This window comes from Typopeltis vanoorti, chromosome 5 (genome assembly GCF_054136105.1).
Source record: "Typopeltis vanoorti isolate ZY-2024b chromosome 5, IOZ_Tvanoo_1.0, whole genome shotgun sequence".
NCBI classification, from domain to species: domain Eukaryota; kingdom Metazoa; phylum Arthropoda; class Arachnida; order Uropygi; family Thelyphonidae; genus Typopeltis; species Typopeltis vanoorti.
In genome coordinates this window covers 76,488,491-76,502,428 of record NC_143553.1, presented here as the reverse complement: position 1 = coordinate 76,502,428, position 13,938 = coordinate 76,488,491, and the positions used below count along the sequence as shown (strand labels likewise).

Here is a 13,938-nt window from a genome sequence, read left to right as displayed (position 1 = left end):
GATGTCATCGATATATCTTTTCCACAATCTTGATTTTCAACAAAAAAGAGGAGATAGCTTTTTTCTTCAAAAGATTCCAAATATAAATTCGCCAGTATGGGCAATAACGGATTACCCATGGCTAAACCAAAGTTTTGTTTGTAAATAATGTCTTTAAACTGGAACTAGCCAGAATTAACATAATGGGTTAATAAAGACATAACTTTTTTTTTTTTTTTGATAATTTATCTTTTAACAGAATAAGAACTATTTCTGTGTGCACATTTGTGAACAGGGAAACATCCAAATTCATCATGATTTCGTCTTTTTGAATATTTGTTTTCTACACGTGAAACAAAATTAACAGAATTTATGATAAAGGTTGAGCCGAATAAGCACTTTAGGGATTTTGTTAAATACTTTGAGAGTTTATAAGTAGGTGAATCGTTGCCTTCTACAATTGGTTTCAGTGGAGTATTATCTTTATGGATTTTTGGTAATCCATATAATCTAGGGATTGACCCATTTATGCCGGAGGTTGAAATTTTTGAATTTGTGCATGAAATTCATATGTTATCTAGAAAAATTCAAGAAACAAGAATTTGAAGGAAAAAAATTATTTCATTCCATTTTTGAGTTATGTGGCGTTCCAAAAATGGAACACTAGGCAAAAACATTGCTATATTGTACACAATGTATAAAATCCTGTTTCTTGTCTCAGAAGGTGGTGATACTTGCTATTGAGTGTGATATTCAACTGAACACTTCACATGTAAGGCAACATCACATTTTTCATATTGAAAAGTGTTTTTATGACATTCAGCACAGCGTGTTTGCTTTCCCTGCTTGACTATCACATGATTCATGCCATCATAATGTGAGTCAATGTTACACCTCTGAGAATGTCTTCCTCTTTGGCCAGGTTCTGTAGGATGACCATGGCTCTCCAAATAATGACATGCCACACGTCGACGAAACTCCAGAAAATCCATTGGCTTCTCATCATATGCTTTATGCAGTTGCCAAGCATTTTGTAAGACCAATTTGAAGGGGAAAAAAAGAGGGCTTGAATACGATTTCTTTCCACGGATTGATGCATGACTTATCAATGTTTTCATCAGCTCTATCTACGCCTCCCATAAACTGGTTATACACTTTGATCATTTGGCTGCTGAACTTGGATCTTCTTTTTTGTTTCTGGGAATAACGATTGACAAGACACAAAGAATTGATACCAGCAACAGTGACAACACTGTTATCGTGCCATTTGCTGACAATATTGCCTTTGCCATCAATTCGATAATTGAATGTGCCTCTTTCTTTTTTCTTTAGATCATTATCTGATTCCAATGGAGCTTTGTCAACGTGATCTTTTCTCACTGTACCTGTTGCCTGATGTCCCATTGAACTGAGCTTATCAAGAAGTGCAATACTGGTTAAAAAAGTTGTCGAATACAAAATAGTATTGTCCAGGGTGTGCCTCAATAAACTGAAGGACAACTGATCTATCGGCACCGTATTCCTCATGTTTAGTATTTGGATTTTTACCCTGATACGGCTGAAATCAACAAATGTAGCCTAGACTGTTGCACCACACCAAAACTTATAGCCGAACCAAATAGGCTTCCCCCAAATAAGTTTGTTTGCACCCGTGATGACCAAAGTAAGGAACCATGGATTTATCAAAGCTGAAACATGTTTCATTTGGAACAAATTTCATACAACTCTCATTTAGTTTGCTTATGAGAGGTCGCAACTTGGAAAACTTGTCTATTGGGTCTAAATTTGCATTGTCAGCAACATGCAAATGAGAAAATATAGTTTCAAAATGGTTATGTCTCATGGCAGCACTAACGAGTACATTATGCACATCTGTTCTTTGCTCCCACTTAACCACTCAGAAAAATAATTCCCAGAAAACATTTGAATTTGGAATTAGTCAAGCCAAGATTTACACCCTTACTTACAGTGTATAAGTTGGAATACTTGACGATAAGTTCGACGACCTCGTCATCAAGAAAAAGTTCCACAATTTCAGTGAAGAAATTGTTTGGTAGTTGTGTAACTCTACCTGCTATGGGCTGTGCATTTAGACCAGCTTTTTTCCATTTGCGGACAATTTTTGTGAGTTTCTTTCTCTTTGATACAGGAGGTTGCTGCGTAGTAGAGGTAGATGCAACTTCATTGACAGGCGAGTCATCTTCAGGTATGTATGATGGATCATCTGGGTCAGACTCAGCATCAGAGCCATCTTGAATAAGATAAGCAAGTGCTCGCAGCAAAGAACCTGGCAGATTACTTATTGTTCCACCTTCATCTGAGTCCTCATCAGAACAGGTGCTGTAGCATTTTCAGGTGGTATCACTATGGCACTTGCTTCTATGCTATCATCTGTCTCTAACAGGTCAGTTATTTCATGTAAACTTACAGTTTGGGGGGCATCTTGAGACTTGTAAAATGGTTTCAACTAAAAAAGACAAAGGAAAAGTTAGTCCTAGTGGTACTGGTGTTCCAAAAATGAAACACAGAACATGTCAAACCTATAACTAATACAAGAATAATAACTTCTGTATTTTCTTTTTATAGCACAATAGCATAACTTGTAGAAAAGTAATAGAAAAAAAAATACAATTATAGGGTGTAATGCACTAAAGTTGTATTTACCTGTCTTCGGATGGTTCTTCAAAAACCTTTTTCAAAAATCAGATCACTTTTTGACAACATCCCTATATCTCAGTATCTGCAGCAGTGACTAACTCTGTGCAGTACGTGATAACATCTGCCCTTAGGAAGCAGACAGATGTGAAAAATCAGACCTCATTGACGACCTTGAGCAGTAGGATATAAATAACTCCCACATGACTACCATTCCAATAATGTAGCATGAGGCATAAATGGGTTAAAGGATGAGGTGAATGAAGAGAGAGTCAGATATTTCTAGGAAACTGTAGTTGTTCTAAGAAGGTTGTTTATATGGTTATGGAGTTCAAGTTGGATCTCTTTCAAGTATCTGTAATAATTGAATCATTTTGTTATTATAATCTTCAGCATTCAGGGTGATAATGGTGTTACCTTTATCTGCAGGAAGAATTGTTATATTTTTGTTTTGTTGCTTAATGTTCTACTGGAGAGATGTCTTCATGGGGGGTTTCGTATTGTTGATAATAAAAATAGATTCCATACAGAGTAAATTAGCTTCTTGAGTAGGAACGAAAGAGGTAGCCTTTTCAATTTTAGTAAGTAACAGCTCCTTTGGGATGGATTTTGGTGATATCACGAAATTAAAGCCTTTATTAAGAATATTCTTTTCTAGTTGTGCAATCTACTTAATAAAATAAAATAGTATTTTTACTTTTATCTCTCGGCTTTCAGTCATTTAATTAAAAAAAATATATATATATATATATTCATAGATATATATATTCATTTTTAATAATAAAGTGTTTTCATGTAAATATGTGACCATTTGTTTGAACATATAGATATAACTTCAAAAATACTTTGCATTTTTGAAAAATGTGTGGGGAATGTTTTTATGGCATTAGTTTTATTGGTAAGTTGAAAAATGCAATTGTATGGACTACTAGTAAACATTTCAGTGATATAACTGGCATATGTTCTGGTGTATACATTCTCATTCTAAAAAAAAAGTGATGTACTTAATAAGATCATTGATGACCTATCGATAGGACAATTAAGTGATTCTTAGCACTGTAACCTTTTGATATTTTTCTATGTATGGAATGAATTTGAAGCATTAAACAGATATACACACACTAATCAACTCTAGTATGGTGTACATTGCTAGGTATGACCTCACTATTAAAGACAGATGCTTAGTGCTTGATTGACTGTTATACATAGAAATCCTTACTTATCATTATCATCTTTTAATGTGTTGAGATGGATGCTACTTGTATGTGAAGCATATTTCATGCTTGATAATCATTATTCTAAGAAAGTTTTTTTGAAATTTCTTGTCATGAGGAAATAACACATTTAAACTATAAAGTTATTTTATTTACTTATAAGTTATAAAATTAAGTAATTTTATTCTACAAGGTGTTATTTAATATTTTTGACCAGATTAAAAAGTTTAAATATGTATTAGCCTGTACAGTTACTTTACTAGCCTGGTTGACCAAGTGGATAGTTTTTAATTTTCCAACCAATAGGCCATAGGTACGAATCTCATTGCCGGCACTGATGTTTGTAAATAAACATCATCTGTTGTGAGACCATCTTGCTATTGGAAGTCTGAAGTGATTTGAAAAGGTTCTATATTTGGTCTGTAAAGCAGAGTTTCTGGATTATATAATCCTTGGTCCACTTGCAGTGCTAATAGTTCAATAACTTTTCATGGGTGAGATACCCAGTCCCACTCAAAAAAAAAATCATATTACTTAGGCTTTATTTACTTATATCAAAACTGATATCCTCAACTAACAATGATATAATATTAAATAAAATATTTCAAAAGTATTCAGAAGCATCATCACTATTTCACTCTGTGCCTTTTTTTTTTTAAAGAGAAGTATGTACCTTGAAATAGCTGTCAACTTATGCATTTTTTTTTTTTTTTTTTTTCAAGTGTCAGTGTCTATTTAAGGCACTAATGTGTTAAAGATTCCCATCTTGCTCTGAGTAGAGCTGATAATTTACTCAAGGCCAGAAAGTCTGGGTATGTGTACTCCGAAAACCAGAAATGGGGTTTTATGTCACTTCAAACCCCTCAGTTACATAGTATTACATCAGGCAGTGAACTTTTTTTAGCACAAATTTTGTAATACTGCTACACACTTTTCACATTGTATATGTACTCAAAATGGGATAGGAAAAGAAATTATCTCCTTTCTTTTCTCTTGTTCTGAATCCAGAAGTTGTAGTAAAATGGTTGAAGTTTTTCTCTTTCATATAATAACATGAATGCATTCTAATACTCTATGTTCTGTTTCAGTCATTGACTGAAACTGTGATGTGATGGAAACATCTGAAAGTGGCAGGCCAAAATCTACAGAGGATCAGATGAATATGAATAATAAAATTTGATTGATAATAATTAAGCAGGGAGAAACATCTAGTGTTAATATATATGGTTAAAACCTTGTTATTTATTAAGTTAATGTAAATTGCTTGTAGTGAATTAAGTAAAAAAAAATTTGACTGTTGAAGAAAAGGGATCTTGGAAAATGCAAAATGTTTGAGCATAAAAATAAAACAAAGTGAACAACTTACAGTTAAATTATAGGTGGACTCTACGTCCACTTATAATTTTTGTCCAAATGATGTATTCAGCCTGTAGGCTAGAAAATATAAACCTTAGTCAAGTAGCAGCATAAAAATTCATAGAATAACTTTGAAGTTCTTTGTTAATATCTTTACTGAGAAGTGAGCGAGCATGTTTGCTTAGGGTAGTGATACATTAGTGTAATTGATATCCTGTGTATTCTCAGTAATTTCCCCTCCCTATTATCTGTGAAGGGGACAAAAATAGCACTTTATATTTATCCCAGAATCAGCAGATAACAGGTCCTTTGCTTTGTGTTGGAAAAATTTTAGCAGTACATATCTTCATTGTGATCCTGATGCATTGGCATTTACAGAATGTTCTTAAAGGGAGGGCTATTTTTTTTTTTTTTCCATTTCTGCTTTTAGTTGTCAGTATATGGAAATTCAGTATATAATGGCAAAATCCACAAATGTAATAATGATGTACGTGGGTGGTCTGAAAAGTTCTCGGCCTAACAATGAAAAAACGAATTTATAATTTCAAAATTATTTTTATTTTTATTTCATACCCCTCTACAGCTGCCATCACCACTTCATTGGAAGAGAAATGCTGACAACCTAGGAACAGCTTTAGTTTTGGGAAGAGAGAAGTCAGAGGGAGAAAAATCTGGGGAATAGGGTGGATGTTCCAACAATTAATAGTGCAGATCCCTTAATTTTCCCATTGCCAAAACACCTTTGTGGGCAGGTGCATTGTTCTGATGAAAGATGATTTTTTTCTTCTGCAAACCGGGTCTTTTCTCGCGAATTTTTCTGTCTAGTAAAAAGTTCCATCAGGTTAAAAGATCGGAATAATATTCCCTGGTTATTGTTTTATTTTCAAGATAATAAACAAAATGCCTTTAGCATCCCAAATAATGATGCCATGACCTTTCCTGCTGATGGAACCGACTTTGTCTTCTTTGGCACCAAACAACTGGCTTTTGTCCACCGTTTTTACTGCTGTTTGGATTCTGGTGTGTAATGGTGAATCCAAGTTTCATCCATAGTAATAAATCAACGCACAAAATCAGTTTTATTCTTGTTAAAACGCTCCAAGCACTGTTCAGAGATTTTCATGTGAGTGCGTTTTTGATCTGCTGTGAGTAAGCATGGCACCAATCTTGCGCAAAGCTTTTTCATTTGCCATTCTTCATGCAAAATACATCCTACACATTCTTTTGAAATGCCTATAGTCTCAGCAATTTCACGGACTTTGACCCCTCCAGTCATCCAATACCATATCGTGCACTTGATCAATGATTTCTGGTGTTGCACTTTTTGGATGTTCTTCACGTGGATCAACTTCAAGGCTGGTATGGCCATGTTTAAACTCTACAGCCCGTTTTTTAATTGTCGAAAATGAAGAAGTGTGTCCAAACTTTTATGAATTTCTTTTGACATTAAACCTTTTACAAAGAATTTTATAACTGCACGATACTCAGTTTTATCAATTTCAAGGGATACACACTTGTTTCAGACAGCTGTATATATAAAAAAAAAATACTTAATAGAATGACTTGCAATTTCACATGGATGCATATGACATGTACCAACTTAGAAAAAAAAAAAAATCTTGCCAATAGTGTTGCCATCTACGGGCAAGGCTGAGAACTTTTCAGACCACCCTTGTATATTGCTGTATTTGAGTTGGTAATCTTTCAGTAGAGAAATACATAAATTTGTGAGTGAGGTTCCATGAACCTCTGGGCTGTTGTCTTTTACTTGCTTAATGTAAACATAACTGCTAGTTGGAAGGAGCTTTTCAATAATAATTAGGAAGGTCAACACAGCCTTGTTTATTTTTATATTTCTATTGCATACAGAGAAGAAATGTTTATATATAAAATAAAATTGCGATTTTTTTTTTCTGATGAAAAAGTACAAAAATATTCATCAGAAATTCAAAAGTTTAATAGTAAACTGCAGCTGGAACATTGTTCATGAAGAAAAAAATATAGGAGGGTTGACCTAAAATCATCTAATGCCTTTTATTCCCTTATAGGAAGTAGGCGAGGCCTTTTAACCCTATCTAGCTTTTGGAGACTGAGTGGGCAGTTTGGTCTCCACTGGTAGCCAATCAAAGATATGCCAAGAAATTATATACTTTGTTTAATCCTTTATCCAAGTGTAAACAAACAAAGTTTGCGCGTGAAGTATTTTCACGATTGAACTACTTATATATAGAGGCTAATGACCACATCAGTTGCCTTAGTATTCCATAATGCAAAGCATCCTATTGCACATGTATAATACTGCATTATAGGAAGAGCCAGACTGGTTTTTGACCTTTATTGATGTCTCATCAGTGGAAGCCAGATCCAGAAGAGATACCAAGGTTGAAGTAACCAAGTGAAAAAACTCATCAAATATGGACGAATAGAAATGGCAAGCTTTGATCTGCCTGACTTGACAGTTTCTGTTGGAATGATTGATAATGTGATGTTCGAAAGTCGAACTAGAACTATAAAAATGTTTTCATTTTTTTAAAAAAAATTCTGTGTACAAACAGTTGTCATGTGTTTGTACAAAATGATACAGGAATATGATCCACTTCAGCTAAAAGCAAATAAACATGCTTGGAGCCTGTGTAGCTCAGTGGATGTGACGTTTGCATACCATGACACTTAACTGCACAAAGGAAGACTTTCGAATCTAATCGATTAGAGGAAATTTTTCTAAGCCTTTTTTCGACCGGTTCCCGAGTTAGTCGATCTCTAGCATGGGAAGTGGGTTTTTTCACCCGTAAACTCAAGAAAATCGAGTGTAGAACCCACATTATTTCAGACATTAAGGTTAGGGACCAAGATGGCAGCACTTGTTGAGCCATCTCTCTTCACTGTGTGTCGCTTAATTATTGATAGCCTTGGGCCAGCTATCTCTGATTGGCTGCTAGTGGAGATTGAACTGCCCATCAGTCTCCAAAAGTTAGATTGAGTGGGCAGTTCAATCTCCAAAAGTTAGGGCTAAACGGCCTCGCCTATTCCCTATATAGGAATAAGGTGTTAACTGATTTGATTTGTACTGCACTTGCCTTTTGTATAGTGAGCTGAATGAAGGTCACATAATGATGAAAATTACATGCATATTATCTTTTGATTGGACAAATCCCAAGGAAGAGAAGGCATTAATTGAATTCTGATGAAGGCTAAAGCTTACAGATATGGATTCTAAGTAAGTACTTTCATGATATGTGAGTTTTCATATGGTATAGGTATGCCACATTGTGTAAGTGTATGTGCCAAAATTAAGCAAATTAGCATCATTGGGAGAATATGCTATAACATATTGCAAGTGGGAAACTCAAATGATCCTTTCCAAGGTATTACAGTATATGCCACTTCTTCAAAGTACACACATGCATATGTTATTCATTTTGATACATATGATACTCATTTTGATAGAATTATATATGGAGACAATTACAATCTTAAGAATAATTACTTGAAATTCCTGATGTTTTATTAACTCGCTTATTTTGCTGAATTTTAAATTAGCATCATCAGAGCACAACACATCATGTATGAGTGATAGTGAGTAAATGAAACAATACAGTTGTAATGGACCAAAGATCAAAAGTCCCATTTTGGTGCCCTCTAATGTAAAAAAAATACAGCTAGGTGGGAGTTGCTCTTAAGATAACTACCAAATTTTAAGCAAATTAATGCAACCACATTTGTTCAGATTAGAATTCTTCATAGCCATGACTGACAAAAAAAAAAAAAATCTTTCAGATCAGTAATGACTTCTAAATAGCACATTAATTTTCTTCCATCTAATTCTGTGTGAAGGTGTGTCCAAAGCGTGGTTGACCAATTCGGACTTGCCATAATAAGGATAGCGATTGTATTTTTTATGTTCTTCCAGATGGATGTTAAGATCTTCCTGTCTGCCCATAGGCCAAGGTGCGTATATATACATGCTGTGTTGTGCTTTAATGATGCTGATTTGAAATTCAGCGAAATATAAGAATATCTTGTATAAAATAGTTTGTTTGGTGTTGCTAATACTGTTAAAAATAAGTCATGAATAACTGTCAACACCTAACATGCTCTTAGATTCCAGATCTTTCAACCTTCACATTGTTATAAGGTTATCATCTTGAGCACACACATATACAGAGAGGAATAACATTAGGTTCAGTGTCTGAATCATAATTATAACGAGGGATATTAACCTCCCTATCTTTACCTGTCAGTGTATTCAACATCCAAGTAATCATCTCAGCTATTTTGCCAACTTTGCAATATATCCTCTGAATTTCGAATCTCTCATCATCATCCTCAGATCCTAGCCTCATCGATTTCCTGTAAACTAGTATCATACGAAGCATGTAATATTTTCATCCCGAAGTATATATTTTACATTAAATTGCCAACCATTGTCCTTTTCCCACACTGCAAATTTCTTTAAATCATCCTGTAAGATATCTGTACCTTTATCAACTATTCCCCTCCCCAGTTTTTGCATCATCAGCAAAAGCTGAATAATTCCCCCTCAAATCTGCCGTACAAATTAAAGAGCAATGGAGCAAGTTACAGAGTTGGCACTCCGATAGTCAGCTTCATTTGCCTTTATTCCACTCCACCATACACCACCCTCTGATGTCTATCAACCACCCCCATTTGTTCCATCTTATATGTTTTCCATATGGTATTCTGCAAAATGCTTTTGCAAAGTCCAGCAGTATATCATGAATGGAGCCAGTTCCTTGATCCAATTCTGCTGTTACCTTGTGAATAAATGACTAATGTAGGACTTAACTTTTACCAAACCATGCTGTTTCTATACATATAGAGAATCATTCCTACATTCCTGCCCACCTCTGAATTATACTTTTAACCAACTTTTCCAATATTTTAACCACTCCAGAGATACTAATTGGTCTGAAGCTTTCAACTTGTATTTTGGAACCAACTTTATGTAGTTTGACGATCTTATTCTCTTTTCACTTGGTACTTGCAAGAGCTGAGACTTAGAATGTCAGAGGCCCTTCCAGTTCACTCATACATACATTTTTGTAGCATACGACCAGACACCTTCTACACTTATATTCACATTGATATTTTTGATTATACTGAGTACCTCCAGTTCTCATCAGTAAACAGAGATTCGCCACCTAGGTGATATACCCTTGCAAAAATAATCACTTACTAACCTCAACTATTGCTGTCACTTTCCTACCATCAGCCCTGAGCAAAGTTGTCTTTCCATAATCATTCTTTTATCTTCTATGTGGCAAAAAAACTTTTTTCGATTTACTTTGAATCTAATTTAGTCTTCCTTACTCTACTTGTCACCCTTCTTGCTTGTGCTTATATTGCTAATGAGCATGCTTACACTTTGTTTATATTCCTTCCATAATGCTTGTTTTATATTGCTATTCATCGATTTAATCTACTCAGTTTATCCTGATCCTAGGTATGCCTAATGACATGCATTCTTATGCCATGGCACTGCTCCATGTTCCATATCTTTTAATTTTAATATCATTTTTGTTCTAGGTGTTTATCAGAACGTTAGCTCCCCCGTTATAACCCTTCTGATCTATTTCCTCTATCTTCTCTGAAAATACAGTATCCGTTACATTCTATCCCCTTAACTACATTCCCTGACAGCCGGGTCTCGCTGATGCCAATAATGTTGAGCCAAGTTGAACTGACCAATGCCAAAAACTTTCTCGTTCTTCAAGCATTAATAATGTACCTACATTTTAACATTCCTTTGGGCCCACAATTAACCTTACATAATGTTTCCTGCCCAATTATATCAAAACCTGGGAAGTTGCACTCTCATACTTATCTATCCCTAAGGGTGGCTATTCAACACGGATATTTCTGCACTTACATTCTTTTTACGGGGGGTCTAGACACGTGCTTGATTGCTTCCCCTAAATATCTCATTTTCCCCGGTTTTACACTTCTCACTAAATAATTTATCCAAACATCTAACTCCAAAACCATTTAAGTGCTGTCCATCAGGCATATACAGGTCCTTACGTCTATCAAATTCACTCCACACATCTATGAACTGAACACCATTCCCCTTGTAAAATCTTATCATTGACTCATGGGTAATCATGGTCCTTGTTCTCAATTCCGTCCTGTCATACCTTCATTTTTGCTTCTAACTACTCTCATATCCTCTATTTCTCACCTTTCAAATTACTTGTGCTTGTCAAAACAATTCTTTCTTCTGCGAACTTCACTAACATCCATCTTCGCACCTGGGAAACGCTTTCGTCAATTTCTCATTAAGTATACTTATCATTGAATCCACATACTACCTCTTTTCTCCCAGTTTCTCGGTTGTTATGCTTTTCCCATTCACTCTTTCTTCCACTCCCTTCTACTGCATCACATGCCAATCGTTTTTCCACTCGCTAGAGCTCACGTTTTCTCCTTTAAAGGAATCCGCCCGCGTAAGCGTGCAATTTCCTTCTGCACCGTCATCTCATCAAATGATTACTTTTAGCCACTTCCTTCACACTTATTCGTATTTCGTGCGCTATCAATCGCTGCTTCAATCCAGACGTATATATCCTTAATATCGTTAGCAATAATGAAATATTTCCCAGAAACCTCGTACTACAAACCATTCTTGGTGATGATACATAAACACGCTACAACGCATTAAATCCTGCACATTAATATTCAACATCAATGTCTTGGTAGCCATTTTTTTTCTGTAGTTATTGGTGCCGTAAAGTAGAATCGATACCAGTTAGTACGTCTGCTTCACATAAATACTGTTACTGTTTGCACTCGATATCAGTTGGTACGTCTGCTTCACACGAAGTTTCAATATATATTAACCAAGGAAACAAACTACCGCTTTGTTTCTGATACTCCTAACATTCGTTTACAGACATAAATTATCTGCATGCTGTTTTGAATACACTTCTCTGTGGTCTACATGCCAGTTCAACAAATTGCATCTCTGTTCTTTTCATGTTCCTTACTTATGCAAACTTCGTTACACATGCTTGATAGATCCGAACTGCACGAACACAATAAAAAAAACCGGGTCCGGTTTCATTTAGCTATCATGCAACACCTGTTCATAGACGCGATCCCATTACTGTATGACACAAAAGCTTTGTCTACCTTTCCGTCCTGGAACTGTTTTCTTCTTTTAGACAACCTATTAATTCTGGCTCCCTCCAGGGCGCCATATTGACGCCATGCTTAGTGCAGATACCCGATCGACACAGATTCGTTGCAAACCAGGACCTTCAGTCCTCAAACCGTCCATCAATTCAAGCCTCCAAGCAACTGTATTACAGAGGACAGCAACAACTCCTGACAAATATTCAAACAATTGATGAATTTCAATACTGCTTCCATAAATTAAGGAACAAGAAAAAATAGCGATTATTCAAAGCCAGGCACATTGTGTAAAATTTAACGCTGTCAGCGTTATATCCGAATAGGCCAAGGAATAAAAGGAAGGCGCGAATATTGTTCTCAATAGCAGTGTTACTCAGATAAGTCAATTTTTGATAGTATTGGTGATATTCTTAAATGCTCAGATAAGTCATTTTTTGAAAGTATTGGCGATATTCTTAAATATAATTGGTTGTATTTTCTTTATATTTGACTGTTTAGTCGTGACCATTATCACGCGATATTTCAATGATTGCAATATCAATAATCAATAACAATTTTTCATGTGGCAGCGAGTTTGAAAACCATCTGGTGTGAGGTGGAGTATGACAAGATTAATACACGTTGGGGTGTTTTTATAGACCTGTTGGATCGGTTGCTGGTGACGAAGAAATGCATCACCAAATAAATACAATGGGTGTGAAAAGAATAGCCATAATGATGCACTTTAATTATCCAACCATTGAATAGATAGCTATGAAATCGTATGTGAAGAAAGAAACTGAATTTATTGAGCAGTTGCGAGTCAACTTCCACAAGCAGCATGTGACGGAAGGAACTCGAGGACAAAGGGTGTTAGATCTGATTAGATTGTATAGTGTAAGAAAAAAGGTTTCGGTTAAAGACGTAACTATTCTGCCTCCAGTTGGTGACAGTAATCATGTGGTACTCATTTGAAAAGTGGCTAAGTTTATGAATGTTCCATTCAGGAAAGACTGCATGCTGAACTACAAAGGAAATTATGACCACTTGAGGGGTATGCTGGGTTCTGTGCTATGATATCAGTTATTAGATGGGAAGTGTTTTAAAAAAAATACGTAAATGATGCGATATCAGAATGTGGCCATAGAGTTCGAAGAATAAACAGAGTAAGAAATAGATGTGTACTCTAATTAAGCAAGAGAATCGTTAGAAAATGAAGATATGGAAGGAATATTGCATGCATAAAGATGATGTCAGTTATGATAATTATATAAGCAGCAAACCAGAAGAGTCACAAGTGTACGAAAGCTAAGTCCGAGTATGAAAAGAGACTGGCTCTGCAAGTTAAAGACAATCCAAAAGAATTCTATCGTTATGCTGCAAGTGAAAGAAAAGAATGAATTTTAAAAAAATAACTACCGAATGCAGATGGTACGTGGGTGACTGATGCAGAAGTGATTGTTCAATTAATGAGCAACCATTTTGCTAAAAGCTATCAACGTGGTATATATATATATATATATATATATATATATATATATGCAACATTGAACTTACCGCTACCTCTTCACCATATGAGGAAACTCATGAATGAGAAGGAAGT

The 13,938-nt window shown here is 35.3% G+C and overlaps 1 non-coding gene across 1 annotated transcript; it reads right to left on the bottom strand.

Annotated features, from left to right (window-relative positions):
* Positions 1-12,263: 12,263 nt before the first annotated feature.
* LOC150106555 (signal recognition particle RNA) lies at positions 12,264-12,553 on the bottom strand. The gene has a single exon (XR_016548389.1).
* Positions 12,554-13,938: the final 1,385 nt, after the last annotated feature.